The sequence below is a fragment of the Artemia franciscana genome, chromosome 14 (assembly GCF_032884065.1).
Source record: "Artemia franciscana chromosome 14, ASM3288406v1, whole genome shotgun sequence".
NCBI classification, from domain to species: Eukaryota; Metazoa; Arthropoda; class Branchiopoda; order Anostraca; family Artemiidae; genus Artemia; species Artemia franciscana.
Genome location: NC_088876.1, coordinates 20,440,027 through 20,458,885, shown reverse-complemented (window position 1 = coordinate 20,458,885; position 18,859 = coordinate 20,440,027). Strand labels below are relative to the sequence as shown.

At 34.8% G+C, this 18,859-nt stretch overlaps 1 protein-coding gene across 1 annotated transcript in view; it reads right to left on the bottom strand.

Moving 5' to 3' along the window:
- Positions 1-18,859, bottom strand: part of LOC136035433 (dipeptidase 1-like) — a 224,095-nt gene that overhangs the window by 118,227 nt on the left and 87,009 nt on the right. The window lies entirely within an intron of this gene.

Sequence of the window (18,859 nt, the reverse complement as noted above, 5' to 3'; positions counted from 1 at the left end):
GGTTATTATTTTACATATGGTATAATTAACACAAGACAGACCTTTGTGTTTTGATAATGTGTCAATCCTTTTTCATATTTATTTTTTCATTGTTTTTTTCAAACTTTTCATACTTTATTTTTTCATTTCAACTTTTATTTCACCTCAAACTTTTTCATATTTATTTTTTTCATTGTTTTTTTTTAATTTCTCTTCCCCGATGACATATTCCTCCAAGGAAAGACCCTCTCACATAGGCAACTCCCCTTAGCCCCCTCCCCCCAAACCAAAATAATCCCTTTGAAAAACGTCTGTACACTCCCTAATAACCATTATTGTATGTAAACACTGGTCAAAGTTTATAGCTTGCAGCCCTTCCTCCGGGGACTGTGAGGGAGAAAGTCATCATCCCAAAGACATAGTTATTATGGTTTTCGACTATGCTGAGTAAAGTGGCTATCTCAAAATTTTGATCCGTTGACTTTGGGAAAAAATGAGCATGGGAGGGGGCCTAGGTGCCCTCCAATTTTTTTGGTCACTTAAAAGGCCCTAGAACTTTTCATTTCCGTTAGAATGAGCCCTCTTGCAACATTCTAGGACCACTCGGTCGATACGATGACCCCTGGGAAAAAAAAATCGGTCTTCTGGCAAAAAATACGAAATTCCACATTTTTGTAGATAGGAGCTTGAAACTTTTACAGTAGAGTTCTCTGATATGCTGAATGCGATGGTTTTGTTTTTTGTTAAGATTCTATGACTTTTAGGGGGTGTTTCCCCCTATTTTCCAAAATAAGGCAAATTTTCTCAGGCTCGTAACTTCTGATGACAAATACTAAATTTGATGAAATTTATGTATTTAAAATCAGTATAAAAATCCAATTCTTTTGATGTATCTTTTAGTATCAAAATTCCGTTTTTTAGAGTTTCGTTTACTATTGAGCCGGGTCGCTCCTTACTAAAGTTCGTTACCACAAACTGTTTGACTAGCCATGGCTTGATGCCTGCAACTACTTGATTTTAATTCAATCAGAGTCAGACGTATTGGAAATCCCTAGCAAAAAGCTTTTCCGATTTACATTCATGCTTGCTGCTGAACTCTTAATTAAGATACTGTGAATTATTTGAATTGCCCAAACATTTTTCTACTAAGATTTTTTACTTTAATTTAATGCGGTAGAAAAATTTATCTTAAGAATTTCCTTGATTTTCGACTGTGCTCCTCGAAAGTCTTATTTCAAAATGGCCGTGGCTGGGTCTCGGTATCGTTTTTTCTGTTTTAAACACACCACTATTCACTTGTTTGTTTGCTTTCAGGCCTCATTTATTATATACAAACGGCAAAAAGAAAAAAAGGCTTCAGTCTTGCATTGACTCACTTACAAAAAAAAAGAAAAAAAAGTGAATTCATTTTTTCACCAATAAGAGATAAGGCAAGACTTTGCTAATAATCTTTTATCTACTCTTAAATTTTCAGGACTGAAAACAGAAGAAGGGTGGTGAAGAAAAAGAAATCTCTGGAACTATTGTAAGACAACTTTTACATTGGAAAAGAGGAAATATAAATTAATGCTTTAAATAGAAAATAAAAAAAAAGTTTTTTTTTAACAGAAAGTAAGGAGCGATATTAAAACTCAAAACGAACAGAAATTACTTCGTATGTGAAAGGGGCTGCTTCCTCATCAACACCCCGCTCTTTACGTTAAAGCTTGACTCTTTCTCTTAACTCTGCTTTTGAAAACAGTAAAAAACTTTACTGTTTACTGTTTCATATGCGTAATAATTTCTGTTCGTTTTAAGTGGTTTTAATTCTGTTCCTTAATTTCAGTTGAAAAAAACTTTTTCATATTTACTTTTTCATCGTTTTTTTTTAAATAATGCTAGACAATCCTGCGCTCCCTTCATGGAAATTTTCTTCCCCCATGATAAATTCCTCCAAGTAAAGTTCCCTTAACATATCCCCCTCTTTTCAACCCCCCCTCCAAACCAAAAAATCCCCCTGAAAACGTCTGTACACTTCCAAATAACCATTACTATGTGTAAGCACTGGTCAAAGTTTGTAACTTGTAGCCCCTCCCAAGGGGACTCTGGGGAAGTAAGTCGTCTCCAAAGACATAGTTATAAGATTTTTCGACTACGCTGAATAAAATGGCTATCTTAGAATTTTGATCCGGTGACCTTGGGAAAAAATTAACGTGGGATGCCCTCTAGGTGCCCTCCAATTTTTTGGTCACTGAAAAAGGGCACTAGAACTTTTCATTTCCGTTAGAATGAGCCCTCTCGTAAGATTCTAGGACCACTGGGTCGATACGATCAACCCTGGGAAAAAAACAAACAAACAAAAAACACACAAAAAAACAAACAAATAAACCCGCATCCGTGATCTGCCTTCTGGCAAAAAATACAAAATTCCACATTTTTGTAGATAGGAGCTTGAAGCTTCTACAATAGGGTTCTCTGATACGCTAAATCTGATAGTGTGATTTTCGTTCAGATTCTATGACTCTTAGGGTTTTTTTCCCCCTATTTTCTAAAAATAAGGCAAATTTTTCGCCGGGTAAGTCTAAACTTAATGAAAATTATATATTTAAAATCAGCATTAAAATTCGATTCTTTTTATGTAATTATTGTCATAAAAATTCCGTTTTTTAGACTTTTGGTTACTATTGAGCCAGGTCGCTCCTTACTACAGTTCGTTACCACGAACTGTTTGAAACTGACATTTTGTTGTCACACAAATAAACCAACAAGGATATTCCTGAAATCTTCTTTCTAGAAGCGAGTTGATAATTTTCCAGTATACTTAGACCTCTCCTGAGCTTGCCCTCGTGTTGAGGATACCTTAAAAATATTAAACCTTAAATATTAAACCTTACAATTAGTTTAATATTTTCGCTCAGCATAGTAATCAAATGGTAAAAACTAAAAATTAGTTACATTTTATAATATATTGGGAAAATTATCGGTCTTATCTTAAGCAGACACTGAGGTTGGTTTTTAAATACACAGACATAAGTTTTGTGTAGCTCAAGACAGAATCACAAGTTAAGCCATTAAACTTTAGGATAAGGAAAGTCCGTTTCCCATCTTTGCTCTGAATATGGCAAGGAATGCTTCCACGGAAATTTATGTAGACATTGTTAAATTGCAAGGGCACATCTCTGTATCCTTAACTTTTCATGGAAACTAAGTCGTGAACGTTCGTCTATTAGAAAGTGAAGCACTAGAAACAATACAGTGAATGCATAAGTTATATTCTAAAACGTCTTACCAGCCATGGAATATTAACATGCAAAAATTTGGATAAACCGCATCGATGGAGGTCGACAGACGGTTCAATGCAGCTAAGTATGTGTGATTGGTGTCGTGATATTTAATCAAATAGCCATGCTGCCATCGCTTTTCATTTCGCCAGAACTGGCATTATGATATTTGCCAAGATCTTTTTTTCATCAGACAAAGTAGTATTGTTGTTTTCCGGTCATCACAAAAATTGTCACCGCTTTTTTGGTAATCAGAAAAAGCACCATTGCTTTTAAACCCTGCATTTAATAAATTCAAACTTTTCAAGTATTTTACAGAGATAATAAAATCCGTAAGTGATTGCAACAAACATGAAAATTTTTAATTCATAACGCAATAAATACCCACCCAAAGAATTACTTAAGCAGAAATTGCACAGACACATCCAAACAAAAATTACAATAAATATTCGAGCCAAACTCGAAACGAGCGAAAATCCACATGAGCAAGGCTCAAAACCCCCTATATCTTCCCAAGGCCAGAACATAATTTGCACATTACTGAAAAAAATATAAATGAATATGCATTGTCAGTTTAACATGCACATGCTTATATTTTGTTCCTTAAAATGTTAATAAATATTTAAGTTATTAAAGTTGGAAAAGTGAAAACATCAAAAATTTTTCTGTAAAGTGCAGATTATGTTCCGGCCCTGGGAAAGCATAAGGGTTATAATCCCTACTTATGCCAATTTCTACTCGTTTTGAGCTTGACTCGGTTATTTATTGTAATTTCCGTTCATTTTGGGTTTCATTTATTTATCGATGCTGATTTGTGGTGGTTTTACACTCTGTATATTATTTTATTCTATTTTAGTTCATTTTTTTTTTATTATTTTGTGGGAAAGTTTTTTTAAAATTAAGTTCTGTTCGTTTTATAATGAAATAGTCTTTTCAAGGGAAAAAGAAAATATTATTTTAAATCTTTTCGGTTTTTCTTTAAAAATTCATAGCTTTGCCTGCTATTTGTATGCTGGAGAAGCTTTTTCAACAATTTTTAACAACATAAACCCTTTTCAAAATGTGAATACCAGTAGTAGAGTTTAATTTAGTTGTATACCTCCCCTAGTCGACCTGGAAAACAACCCTTAATACCATTCGGAAAAAAATTCTATCTATGCTCATTGATAGCTTGAATACGCTTATACTCTTTCGATTTAGTTAAATTTTAAGAGTAGATGTAGCAATAGAAGTATCCCCAAAAGCTTGAAGATAATACCCTCAGTTGTTCTCGCAATATTGCTGCGATGTGTTATTGACAACCGGCATAATCACAGTGCGTTTTGATTTAATTTTAAGGAATCATTTAGTTTTTAAACATAATGGGCTATTGCATAACTACAGGAGGGGGGGGGGGGTGACCTACGCAATAGAACTATAAATACAGTTACAAGACCATTCAGCTGTTCCAAACAAAATGGACATCAGAAAATTTTGATTGGCAATCTGTATGATCGTAGATCGTTTTGATTTAGTTCAACATCCGCCTGTCGTACCAGCAGTATTAATAGCAGTAGTAGCAGGTACATTTTGCCTTTTGGTCAACTGAGCATCTCACTCGTGATACCCCTGACGTTTCCTCTGCATATGATAAGCTGTTTGAAAAATATTGTTGATTCGCCCGGATCAGCAATCAGTATACACACAGTATCTTTTGATTTAGTTCAACTTTCCCTCAAAGTTTCCTCAAATATTTTTTCAATGTCCTAATCCTCATTAGTACTCGCTACAGATGTAGTATTTTTAGTGATAGTAGTGGTAGTAGTAATAGAAGTTGTGGCAGCACTAGAAGCAGCTTTAGTAGTAGTAATAGCAGTGGCGTTCCAATATGGCCTTTTTGTTCATTTGATCATCTCCGTTATCATTTCATGAAAATTTTAAATTAATATAGTCAATCATTCAAAAGAGTTAAACCCTTTTGTCTGCTCATATATATATAACATATTTTGATTTAGTTCAACACTCCTCTCAATATTCCCTGAAAGACTCTTTAATGCCCTTCGTATTTTGAAAAAGTAAAAGTCAAACTTGCATGCCTTTTCTCAATACCATATACTATTTGTAAACAATGAAGAAATTGCCTAACTTACAGCCCTTGCCCTGAGGCCATGGGTGGGGGGGGGATTGACATCCCTAACGCATAATTACTGAGCCTTTAAACAATGCTGAAAAAAATGATGAATCAAAACTTTGTTTAGATTTTTGTTCTGGGAAATGATGGGCGTGGGGAGATGGTTGCTCTCAAATTACTTTTGCATAGCTTAAAACCCTTGACCCAGGGCTCTGGGGAGTTTCGTCAACTCTCCAGGTATTGTCATATGTTCTTTAGACTATTTAAAGCAAAATACCTATCACACAATTCCAATCAGATGCGTTTGTTGAAAAGAGGGATAGTCGGGGGAGTGGGGAATAATTGACCTCCATCTATTTTGACTCTTAAAAGGAACTAAAACTTCCAATTTCAACCAAATGAGCCAGTTCTAAAGTTTAAACAAGTATCCCTTCATAAGAACCTACCCCAGGGGCATAACTTACAACCATCGCCCCCAGACTCTAGTGGATTGTATCAATCCCAAACGCCTTGTTACATTATTTTTGGACTATTTTGAATTAAAGGACCGACTCCAAATTTCTATTGGATGTATCTCGGGAAAACACAACGTTTGTGTGTGTGTGTGTGTATGTGTGTGTGTGTGTATGTGTGTGTGTGTGTGTGTGTGTGTGTGTGTGTGTGTGTGTGTGTGTGTGTGTGTGTGTGTGTGTGTGTGTGTGTGTGTGTGTGTGTGTATTTGCGGGTGGGGGGGGGGGGCTAGCCGCACTCTGATCATTTTGACTTTTGAAATTGGCACAAGAACTTCTGATTACAGATTCAACGAGTCCCCTCCAAATCATATACGACCATCCTTTCTATGAGAACTTTACATACCTTAGAGCATAAATTGCAACCCTTGCCCTGAGAGCTGTGGGGAGGGGTGTCTTCCTCACAGACATAATTTCTAGACCCTTCAACTACAATGAACAAAATTGCTGTCTCCAAGTTTTGATTGGAGGTAACTGGGGAAATGATGAGTGTAGGGGCGAGGGAGCTGGTTACTCTCAAATCATTCTCGACTCTTAAAAATACCACTATAATTTCTAATTTCAAATCAAAGGAGCCACATCTGAAGCTTATACAACCACCCATTTCATAAAAATCTTATATGTCCCTGGGCACGACTTACAACTCTATCCCCAGGGCAGTGGGGGGCGGTGTCAACCCTAGAGGCATTGTAATATGTTCTTTGGTCTATTTTTAACAAAATCGCTATCTCACAAATCCAATCAGATTCGTTTGGTGAAAAGGAGGGTAGTCAGGGGAAGGCTAGTTGCCCTCCGTCACTTTTGACTCTTAAAAGGAAACTAGAACTTCCTATTTTCAACCAAACGAGGCTCCTTTGAGGTTTATACAACCATTCCTTCCATTTGAACCTTAAATGGCTCCGGGGCATAATTTACAATCCTGCCCCCATGCTCTGGTTGTGTGTTTCAACACCAAAAGCTTTGTTATGTAATATTTGGTCTATTTAAAAAAAAAATCAAAATCTATATCAGATGCATTTCGGGAAAATAAGAGGTGTGGGGGGATATCTGCCTTCCCATCACTTTGTATTATATAAACTATACTAGAACTTTCAATTACCAGTCCAATGAGCGTTCTTTGAAGTTTGTACCTTCACACTTTCCATAAAAACCTTATTTGACCCCAGGGCATAACTTACAACTCTTGCTGTGAGGGCTGTGGGGAAGTTGTTCCCCACATCGAATTTTCCAATTCGATGAATCCTTTCCGATGTTTCAACGACAATTCCTTCGATACGAAGTGCCTAAAACTTGAAAAAAAAATTCATTGTGCCAACATCATTCTTTACATAGGTAGCGCTATTAGGCTGCCAACGATTTAATAAATAGCAACATCTTCAGTAAATCCTTAGGTTATTGCAACAAAAACATGCTTGAATCCATAGGTTATTACAGTAAATACACTCATTAAAATAATTTATGTGTATTAATAATAACCCTGATGTTCTGGAGAAGTGTTCTGGACATTCAAAAGTGTTTGCACTGGCCGTATATTTCTCCGTAAGCTCCTGAAGCGTAGCCACACATTAATAAAACCACTGAAGAGCGTGGCCAGAAGAATCACACTCAAGGAACAACTCTGTCACTAAATTTATATCAGAACCATTTTTTTCCTCGCAGAGAAAAAAACAAGAAAATTTATCCATAGACCTCTATAGGCTTTTCCAACCGAACATTCACTATCCTCTTTTTTCCAACTCATTCAAGGACGACATACTTTCCTCTTGGCTCAAGATGAATGGTCAAAAAGCAAAAATATTAAGAGTAAAATGACTGATATTATAAATATATATATCTATATATATAAAAATAAGTTGTCTGTGGATCTGTGGATCGTGGATCAGGTGACGTCACCTGAAAAAACTGGATCAGGTGATGTCAAAACTGAAAAAACTAAAAAAAGGCAAAAACTACAAAAAAAACTAAAAACTAATAAAAAAAATAAAAAAGCTAAAAAACTAAAAAAACTAAAAAAAGGCAAAAACTACAAAAAAAACTAAAAACTAATAAAAAAGCTAAAAAACTAAAAAAACTAAAAAAAGGCAAAAACTACAAAAAAAACTAAAAACTAATAAAAAAAATAAAAAAGCTAAAAAACTAAAAAAACTAAAAAAACTAAAAAAAGGTAAAAAACTAAAAAAACTAAAAACTAAAAAAAACTAAAAAAAAGGAAAAAACTGAAAAATAAGCTAAAATAAAGGTAAAAACCAATAAAAAACTAAAAAAAAAACTGAAAAAACTAAAAAAAGGCAAAAACTACAAAAAAAACTAAAAACTAATAAAAAAAGTAAAAAAGCTAAAAAACTAAAAAAACTAAAAAAACTAAAAAAAGGTAAAAAACTAAAAAAAAATAAAAAATAAAAAAAAAATAAAAAAAAAGGAAAAAACTGAAAAATAAGCTAAAATAAAGGTTAAAAGGTAAAAAAGAAAAAAAAGGAAAAAACTAAAAAAAATTTTCATCTAAAAAACTAAAAAAAACTAAAAAAGGTAAAAACTAAAAGAACTAAAAAAGAAAAAAATAAATGACGACACTCAAAGAGAAAGCGACCAGGACAAAAGGAATGTTCGATTAGCAATCAACAAAGCACCGGGACACAGGGAGTATAAATGACGACCAGGACATAAGTAAAAAAAAAAAACTAACAAAACTAAAAAGAAGGTAAAAACTACAAAAAAACTAAAAAGAAAAAAAAAACTAAAAACTAATAAAAAAACTAAAAAATCTAAAAATCTAAATAAACTAAAAAAGAAAAAAAAAAGGAAAAAAATAAAGGAGAAAAACAAAACTAAAAAACGAATGTATATACAGACCGGGACACCGGGATACAAATGACGACCGGGACACAGGGAATATAAATGACGACCGGGACACAGGGACACAACTACAACGGGGACACCGGGGGAAACAGGGGGATATAAATGACGACCGGGACACCGGGACAGGGAATGGTCGATTAGCAATCACCATCAACAAAGCTCAAGGGCAATCATTAGAATCATGAGGTATAGATCTGAATACAGATTGTTTTCCCATGGACCATTATATGTTGCATGTTCAAGAGTCGGTAAACCTGACAATCTATTTATATGCAAAGACAATGGGACAGCAAAGAATGTTGTATATTCGCAAGTTTTACGTAGTTAAAACCATATATATATATATATATATATATATATATATATATATATATATATATATATATATATATATATATATATATATATATATATATATATATATATATATATATATATATATATATATATATATATATATATATATATATATATATATATATATATATATATATATATATATATATATATCTATATTCACAGGTGGGACATAGGGACACAACTACAATGGCGCGTAACTATTATGGCGCGTAACGACTTACGCGCGCGGGGGGGCTTGGGGGGGGGGCGCGAAGCGCCCCCACCAACTAGGTGTTAGGGTGGCGCGAAGCGCCACCCCAACAGCTAGTATATATATATATACATATATAAAGTAGAACAAAAAATGTCTGGGGTGCCTCACCTCTCCACTTTCATCAAGCCTTAGTCTAAGCCAATGGTTCTCAACCTTTTTTTCCCCATGGACCCCTTTTCCCCTCTTTTTATCTCGGTGGACCCCTTCATAGCTATTGGACATAAAAACAATTTTTTCTCTTCACTAATGTAAATTTTAAGGTTTTAATTATGAAACAAATAGCATACGATTAAGCTTTATTTTTAAATGAAAACTAATTTAATACAAATAAAATATTCTAATATAATAATAATAATTATTATTATTATTGCTATTATTGTAATAATAACTACAATATTACAAGTTTCTACAAGTTTCTTCGATTGCAAGCAACTAAAGCTCATGGAGAGTAGAGCTCCTCAGGAAGTTTAATTCATTCCAAAATTATTTATGCATACTGGATAAAAAAAAGCAGTTGAAATTAAGTGCGTGATTAAAAAAAAAGGAAAAGGCATGTTTATTCAATGAGACCCCTGTGGTTGATGCTTCTCGACAAGTTTTTTTATATTTGATTTTATCGATGTTAATGATAGTCTACAATAGAATATCATCCCTTTTCACAATGTCAAGTCTATTGCGAGCTTTTGATAAAATTTGAGAAACACGACTAAATCCCGCTTCAACAAGATAAGATATAGGAAAAGCAATAGCGTAGAACTGCGCTTTATCCCAGAGCAAAGGGTACTTTGTAGCAACATCATTTGTTTTCCATATATTGTACTTTCCTTCTTTGAATTTTGCACGCATTATTTCATCAATTTGTAATTCGATGAGGGACTCTTGCAAAGATAATTCTATTTCGGCAACATTAACTTCGAAAGGAATTGAAACCCAAATCGGTATATCCATTCCGAGTAGGTCACTAAACCGATTCAAAATAACGTAAATTACAGTAGAAATTTAATTCTTAAAAATAAAGAGCGTTCTGAGTTGGTTTTCTTCATGGACCCCCAATATATCATTGTGGACCCCAAATTTGTTGTGTTTTGCCTGTGGACCCCCGGAAATATTACATGAACCCCTAGGGGCCATGTGGACCCCGGTTGAGAACCACTGGTCTAAGCAGATTGGAGTTCTTAGCATTAACTGTGGAGCGGAGCTACACTACTATTTTCGCAGCTGTTTTTTTTTCATGATCAGCCTTGTGTAGCACCGAAGGGGTAAGCGATACAAACTTAGAATTTTTTTTCGGTGTTGGAATGGAAAAGAGGGGCAGAAAAGTTTCTGATAAGTTTTTAGTAAACTTCTGGAAGCTTCCCAGAAAAAAAAAGTCCCTCGTACTGTACTTGGTGCCAAAACAGAACTATACTAGCAAAAAAAGAATTCTATGAATTTTTCTTTTTTAAAATATTTATTCTGTGTATTCTCTGTATTCTGTCTAGGTAAAATGCCTTTGCTTCGAGACTTAAATTTTTACAAACACAATAACTTTGAATACCGACAGAACTTGTTATTGTTTTTTCAAAACCTAAGCAAAATTTCCGTAGCTTTTTTGAATTTTCGTAGAATAATATTGGAAATCCTGATTTCAAAGCAGAAGTTCCAATTTAGTTTTCCTTCAAAATTCTCGATTTCCTATTATATTGTATTTTAGCCGTTAAATTCCATGAAAAGTAAACAAAAAAGAATGCACGCTTCTATGTTCAAAATGATCCGTACGCATAATATAGGCTCTAAACAAGTTTAGAACCTAAACTTGTTTAGGTTCTAAACAAGAATGTTCTTAGGTTCATTGTCTAAGAACAATTAATATTAATTAATATTAAGAACAATTAAACTAGGCATATTTACCTAAGAACAAGAATGTTCTTAGTTTCGCAGAATCCGGAAGTTCTGCGCCAAGGATTTCCGTGAGTCCAAGGACTCACGGAAGTCCATCAGACGCAATAAATAGTACACAGCGTACATGGGAGCAAAGATAATTTCATAAACAACATTGCCAGCCTTTCCATTTACAATTGAAAAGGAGATGAATTAAATGGGGTAAAGTTTTTAATGAGACAGTTGAAATAAAAATGTATTCAATGTCCTAAATAAAAAAAAACTTTACAAATTTTTAATTTTGTCGGTCAGATTCGAGATTATAAGTGTTTATTACCCGTGAAATATAGATCCATGTGTTACTTCACAACTCTAATCCATGGGTCACAGTTACGGCTACGCTCCACGGCTCCTTGCCACCAGAGGTATGCTTTTCAAACCTATTCTTGCACCCTGAGCTCTCAAAAATTCTAAAAATTTATTAATTTTACTAATATTTGCCAACAAACTATGAATTGCTTGGTGGGAAACGACAGCACTTTTCACAATGATAGAAAAAACAATGGGACTTCGTCTGACGACAGAAAAAAATTGAAGACATTTTTCCAATGACAGAAAAAAAACTAACGAAACTTTATCCGATAATAGTAAAGCGATTATGCATTTTGTAATCAAACAGTTCGTAGCAAAGAAATCTGATAATTATGTCTTTCGGGACGACTTAATCCCCATAGTTCCCGGGGGAGCGGCTGCAAGTTACTAACTTTGACCATCGTCAAACAGTTCGTGGTAACGAAGTGGAGTAAGGAGCGACCCGGCTCACAAGAATCGCAAGTAAAAGACATCACAAGAATCGTATTTTAATGCTGATTCCAAATATAAAAGTTTCATCAAATTTAGTCTTACCCATCAAAAGTTACGAGCCTGAGAAAATTTGTCCTATTTTAGAAAATAGGAGAAACATCCCCTAAAATTCATAGAATCTTAACGAAAATCACACCATCAGATTCACGTATCAGAGAACCCTACTGTACAAGTTTCAAGCTCCTATCTACAAAAATGTGTAATTTTGTATTTATTTTTTGCCAGAAGGCAGATCACGGATGCGTGTTTTTTTTTCAGGGGTGATCGTATCGACCCAGTGGTCTTAGAATGTTGCGAGAGGGCTCATTCTAACGGAAATGAAAAGTTCTGGTGCCTTTTTTGAGTGACCAAAAAGATTGGAGGGCACCTAGGCCCCCTCCCACGTTAATTATTTTCCCAAAATCCTAGCATTATTAAAAAAAAATAAAAAATATGTATATAAAAGTTTTTCCAACTGAAAGTAAGGAGCAGCATTAAAACTTATAACAAACAGAAATTATTGCGCATATGAGGGGTTCACCTCCTCCTAATACCTTGCTCTTTACGCTAAAGTATTTTTAGTAATTTCAACTATTTATTCTATGGCCTTTGTGATTCAGGGGTCATTCTTAAGAAATTGCGACAAAATTTAAGCTTTAGTGTAAAGAGAGAGGTACTGACGAGGGGGTGAACCTCCTCATATACGTACTAAAAACATGCGAATACAGAAGTTCGTTACGTAAGCTAGTTCGTAAGTTACGTATATCTTTTACTAGTAAAAACGTTCGTAAAAAATTGAAAGTTCTAGTTGCCTTTTTAAGTAACCATAAAATTGGAGGGCAACTAGGCCTCCTCCTCGCTCCTTCTTTCTCAAACTCATTCGATTAAAACTATGAGCAAGCCATTTAGCCAAAAAAATAAATATGCAAATTTCGTTTTGATTATTCATATGCGGAGAGCCAAAATCAAAACATCAATTCAAAAACGTTCAGAAATTAAATATTTTTTTTTTTAACTGTAAATAAGGAACGACATTATAAGTTGAAACTAACAGAAATTACTTCAAATATGAAAGGGGCTGCTCCCTCCTCAACACCTCGCTCTTTACGCTAAATTTTTTACTCTTTTAAAAATTAGAGTTGAGAGAAAGGGTCAAACTTTAGCGTAAAGAGCCGGGCGTTGAGGAGGGAGCAGCCCCGTTCAAAAAAAGTGTGATACTCTTTGCAATGCAAAATTCAACAAAAACGGAAATTCAAACACGAAATTAAAACAAAAACGTTTAAAAAATGACCAGGGTGGAAGAAGCTAAAAGGGTTTACAGACACGTTTTTGTAAGGGTAATTTCGTTTTGATTAAAATTTTGTTGGTATCCATTCTTCCTTTGTTGTATTTCGTTTAAGCGTTATATTTAGTTTCAATCTTTATTTGGGGATATGATTCAGGATCTTAGTAATATCTTACAAATTAGTTTAATGATTTATTTAAGTGTTTGTTACAATCTGAAACGTTGATATTTGTGTTTGTTGCAAAACTTGTGGATTTTACCACTCATGGTAGTCACGTCTACCATTGGTAAATTGTTAATCACTTAAATACATAGCTTTGAAATTGTTGGCAAAAAGAACGGCTAGACTTATTACGAAGATAAAAAGTAGAAAACAACGACGCCTTACTCGATTTCAGGAAAATACAATACCACTTTTTGCAATCACACTATGTCCGGTGACAGAAAAAATGACACTTTTTATAATGACTCATTTGACAACGACCGAAAAATTGCCGGCCCAAAAAGCAATAAAAATGGTTTTGTGGTAAAATGCTATAGAACCTGTGAGATTTGCATGATTGCCTTTGGTTCTATGAGTTAAAGTTTTGCGATTATTGTTTCACTCTGGTAGAACATGGCGTTTCTGACTGAAAATAATAGTAATTGATTGTTCTCCTTTACCTTTTTGACTTTCTTGGTGCTTTTTCTTTCGTTCGTTCCTTCTGATTCAAAATGCATCCCTTTTAAATTATTTTAATTTTTAGAAAAAAAACAAATGCCTTCACTGTAAATACAAGTAATATTCAGACATACGAGATCGAGTCTGGCGAAATAAAGCTTGTAGGCAGTATTTGGTGCAAATTTGACGCTAGCCATGGACGTTTTCAAGCTATCATTCCAAATTTTTAATAGTACTTGAAAGTTTTTGTCAACTCTCCGAAGACACTAAGGCGGAGATTAAAAAACATATGTCCTAATTCAGGTCTGATCTTAGCAAGGAACTGCCAAAGATTCTTCTGATTTGTTGCTGTGACGACATTTCCTATTAAGGCTAGAAAGATTTTCAGGGCTTGCTTAATTATTATGGTAGGTGTGTCTGTTATATTTCTGGGCCAACCTCTGTGATAGGATTCATGTTTTGTCAAAAGCTGCATTTTGATTTTATGATCACTACATTGAATTACCTTAAATCGTACTTGCCAGTGGTAGCATGGCTATCCGTCCATCCATTTCTAAAACTCAATCTAAGTACCTCCATTGGCGGACTCGTGTAAAATTCGGCACCGGAGACTAGACTGTTTTCTCTCTGATAGGTTGAGGTGGATGCTGATATAGGCTGGAGGTAAACTATGATGTTGATATAAGGGTTAACAAATTTTTCCAGTTATTCTTTTTTCACCTTAAATTGTGTATCATTTTCACAGCTGGCACGGATGATATCAAATCCTGGCAGATTATTTAATAAATGAGAAATTCTTAACTAAAGATTGTTTTTCCTCAGTTCAAAGGAATATTAGGCCTACGTTGAGAGGCTACTATTCTTTAACGCTAATCTGATCCCATCAAACCAACGTATTCGACAACATTTCGACCAAAGATCGAAACAGATAAACCAGATACAGATACGGGAGAAACATAGCTTGTTTGCAAAAGATTTACCAAATCGTATAATTTCAGAACTGTTTCGGAAAATAAGGTATAAATTTTAATAATATCATTACTTTTTTCTCTTAATAATATCTAAATAGATTAATTTTAACCAGAAAGTTTTCAAAAATAATTGTTTCTCCTACGACGCCTCCTGTGTTTTGCTCTTTTTACAGAAATTTTGGCTATGACAGGATTATAAAAATTTCTGATAAGATTAGAAAATTTTCAAAGTTCTAATCCTTCTCCAATTTCTAGGTTTCTTGAAGCTGAAATATTTTATGCTCCGTTTTATCTTTTAACTGTCACACAAGCTTTTTCTCATTCGCATAAATTACATGAATCTAAGCTAATTATATTTTAAGATCCCTTTCAGCTTACTCCTAGCTACAAATGCTTTTTCGTTTTTCGAGCCAAAGGGAGCCCAAAACAGATGTTACACAAATACAATTAAGAAATATGTTTCGCTCTGAAATAAAAAAAAGAAAAAGAAGGTTTTTTCAATAAGTTTTTAACATATAAAGTAAAAATTCAAACAAGAACTTTCAAGACAACAAGAGTTTGAGGCAAAGTAATTGGAAAATGTTTGAGACTCCAAGGGTCAGGGTGGGCTCTCTGCAGCTTCCCCTTCAAAGGGGTGGCACACACAACCTGTTAAAGGAAAGCTTTGCATATACAGGCCAGAACATGTTTAATTATTCTATTCTCAAAATACTTATTTCTGAATGTACAGAAAAAGCGTCTTTAAAAACTTTAATTTTTGTATTTTTCGAGATAGAGCGTTCTTTTGGGTCAATTTTGCAGGACGCAATAATGCTAATAATGCAAACAAAATAAATAAATAAACGTTTTAAGGACCCAGAAGACTATTTTGGTGATCATCATTCCGAATACAATGCGTCGTCTTGAACTTTCGCACAACTATTAGTCTAGCAAAATTGTGAAACAAAAGGGCTCAACCTCAAACAAATTGTTATACAAATGAATCTTTCAGTAACCGACCCAAAAATATGTGCTGATTCCGAATCCAAAAAGTTTGCCGCCCTAGCTATTTCACAAAGCTGAATTTTTGATGTTGAATTTGAGATTGAGGCAAAAAATGCTGATTGAGTTAACACCAGCAAATGTTATTAGATATATCATTTCTGCACTCTTGTTTTGACGATGAACATGAAACTAAATGTTTAAAGTCAAAAGGATTGTTCAGGGCTTTAAACTTCGAGAGAGGCATGGGGAGAGCTTCTTGGAAATTGTAAAAAAAAGGGGTCAACCTCAAACAAATCGCTATAAAAGTGATTCTTTCACTACCCAAACAAGAAATATGGGTTGATTCCAAATCTGAAAAGCTTGCACCCTAGCTCTTTCACGAATTTGAGGTTTGTGAAGTTGAATTTGAGGTTGAGGCAAAAAAAACAGATTGAGTAAATACCAACAAATGTGATTAGATATGTAATTTCTACGTTCTTTCTTTTTGCTGATGAAACATGAAACTAAGTGTTTAAAGTCAAAATAAAGCTTTGAGAGAGAGAGAGAGAGAGAGAGAGAGAGAGAGAGAGAGAGAGAGAGAGAGAGAGAGAGAGAGAGAGAGGGAGAGAGAGAGAGAGAGAGAGAGAGAGGTTGGGGGAGGGTTCTAGTAAAATTGTAAAAAAAAGGGGTCAACCTTAAACAAATTGCTATACAAATGATTCTTTCATGTTATACCTACTGTTATACCTCCTCTAGTTTTTAGAGAGCGCATTGATAAAATTGTTGTTTTCAAATTCGGTGAAAATCTGAGGATTTGTTTATTTGGGGTCGGCCTTTTTCTGGAGATAAATTCTGTAGGACTTCGCTTACCAGTGATGGTTGGAAGATGCGAAGAACTGAAGCATCAGTTCACCAGTGTAGAGGTGAAGGTCCCAGTTGTCTTTTATTTCTGCCACAATTGAAAACTTCATTAAATCAGCAGCGTTCATATTAACATCAATCCAGAGTCTCGAAGTTGTTGATGTCCGTGACAGTGACGCTTTGAGGGACTCAAGCTTGCTTGCAAACGCGCTAATGGATGGCTCTTGCTCTAGCTCCTTAACTTCAGTGCTTCCTTTTCAGACACCGACAAATGCTGAGTAAAAAACTTGAATTTTGTCTGAACTGTTGCAAAGATCGACCTGAATCAAAATCTACCCTCGGGCCAACGTTGTACATTTCTGCCACTAGTAAGGTATGCAGGGCCTAAACGAGAATGACGTGAGCTCGGATAGCCCAACAATGCACTTTTCTGGAGAGAATCTAATGAACAGCATTAGGTGCATATATCATCTCCCAAGATTTCGTGCAAACCCGAAGCTTGCATCATACGTCCAATGGCATCGAAGCTGATGCTAGCTTAAAACTGCTCCAAAAGTATAACTGTGATTTTCAAAGGACTTCCTATTGATTCAGCCTCTATGATCTTTAATGCTTGCTATTAAAGTGGTTGATTGAATGTTAGAACCGGTATGGTGCCGTATTTCTCACACTGGACATTCACGAAATGAAGAATAATATAAATACAGGTAGGATAATTCGGCCTAAGATCAATCATGGGCATAAGGATCACCAAAGCCTTTCTAGGATAAACCAATGGTTCATTGAAGAGAAAAATAGTCTGTAGTGTTCCTTGCCAACTTTGGATAGGGACGCGAAATAGTCTTGACATCTTCCACAAAAGATTCAAATTGCACGAAGGATCTGGTACAAAAAGTCTCGGTAGTTTGCGATATAGGATGGAGGGCTTGCTACTTAAATTTCTGTAATAAAGAACAGGGATTTCTCCCGCCTTCAGTATCTCTTTCGTGCTGACAGTTTTTCGTCGTTTGAGTGCCTGTGACGACTGAAAACGTGGTGTAACTGCAACTGACAGTCCCATAATTTGGATCGTGTTGTGTCCATCGATCGTTCTTACGTTGTAATCCGCATTATCAGCAACGTGATTCATATAGAACTTGCCATGTATTTCGATTTTTGCAGACACTAAAGCATTTCCCTCAGATAAACTCGTCTCGTAGTAAGTTGAACAGAAGCCCATAGCACTGAGAGTATCAACTAGACTGTGGCTTCTTTGCTAATGATGAATGTCCACCACGAGTCCTTGAAGAAGAGATTTAATGGCCCTAGGTCGAGTGGCTTGCATAATGCTTTGGCTAATGGTAGCTATTTTTAGTTTAGCATCTTTGCCCACGAAAAAGATCTGGTAGAAAAAGTCTCGTTAGCTCCTAATATAGAATGGTGATTTCTGTAGTAAAGATATGAATGAAGGAGGTCAATTGAGCCAGGGAAAGAGTACTTTTTTATTTACTTTTCCCCAAAAAATACTTAACCTACCAAACACACTAAATATTTTAATATGTTCCGAAGTATAACATATTACACTGCATTTTCAATGGATCTTAACCAAGTCTCAATCTTCTTTTCACCATTTGTTCTTTCTGCATAGAGATACTTATAAAAAGAAGCTCACCTACTAGACATTATTTATATTATCCAGTTTTAGGAAGGGTAGTGAATGCGTCGATCAAATTTTCACTCTTAGATAAATAATTGAGAACTGCCTGAGTTATCAACTCCATTTTTTCTCAGTTTTGTAGATTAGTAAGCGTTTTATTCGGCTGATAGGGGAGTTTCAATGAAATTACTTTCCTTGTATTGTGTACCAGATAATTCATTAAAGTGATTAGTGCAATGTAGGATAATAGCATTGCTGCGGTTAAGGTAGGAAATGAGGTTAGTAGCTGTTTCTCATCAAATCAGAAGTTAAATAGGGTTGCGTTCTACCCTCATTTATATGGATCATTTTGGTGGACTTTGTCCTAAGGAGCGCAGAAAATACAATGGGATAACACAGATTCCGATTGGGAAGTAAAGCTCTCCTGGACTTATATTATGTTGATGATTGAA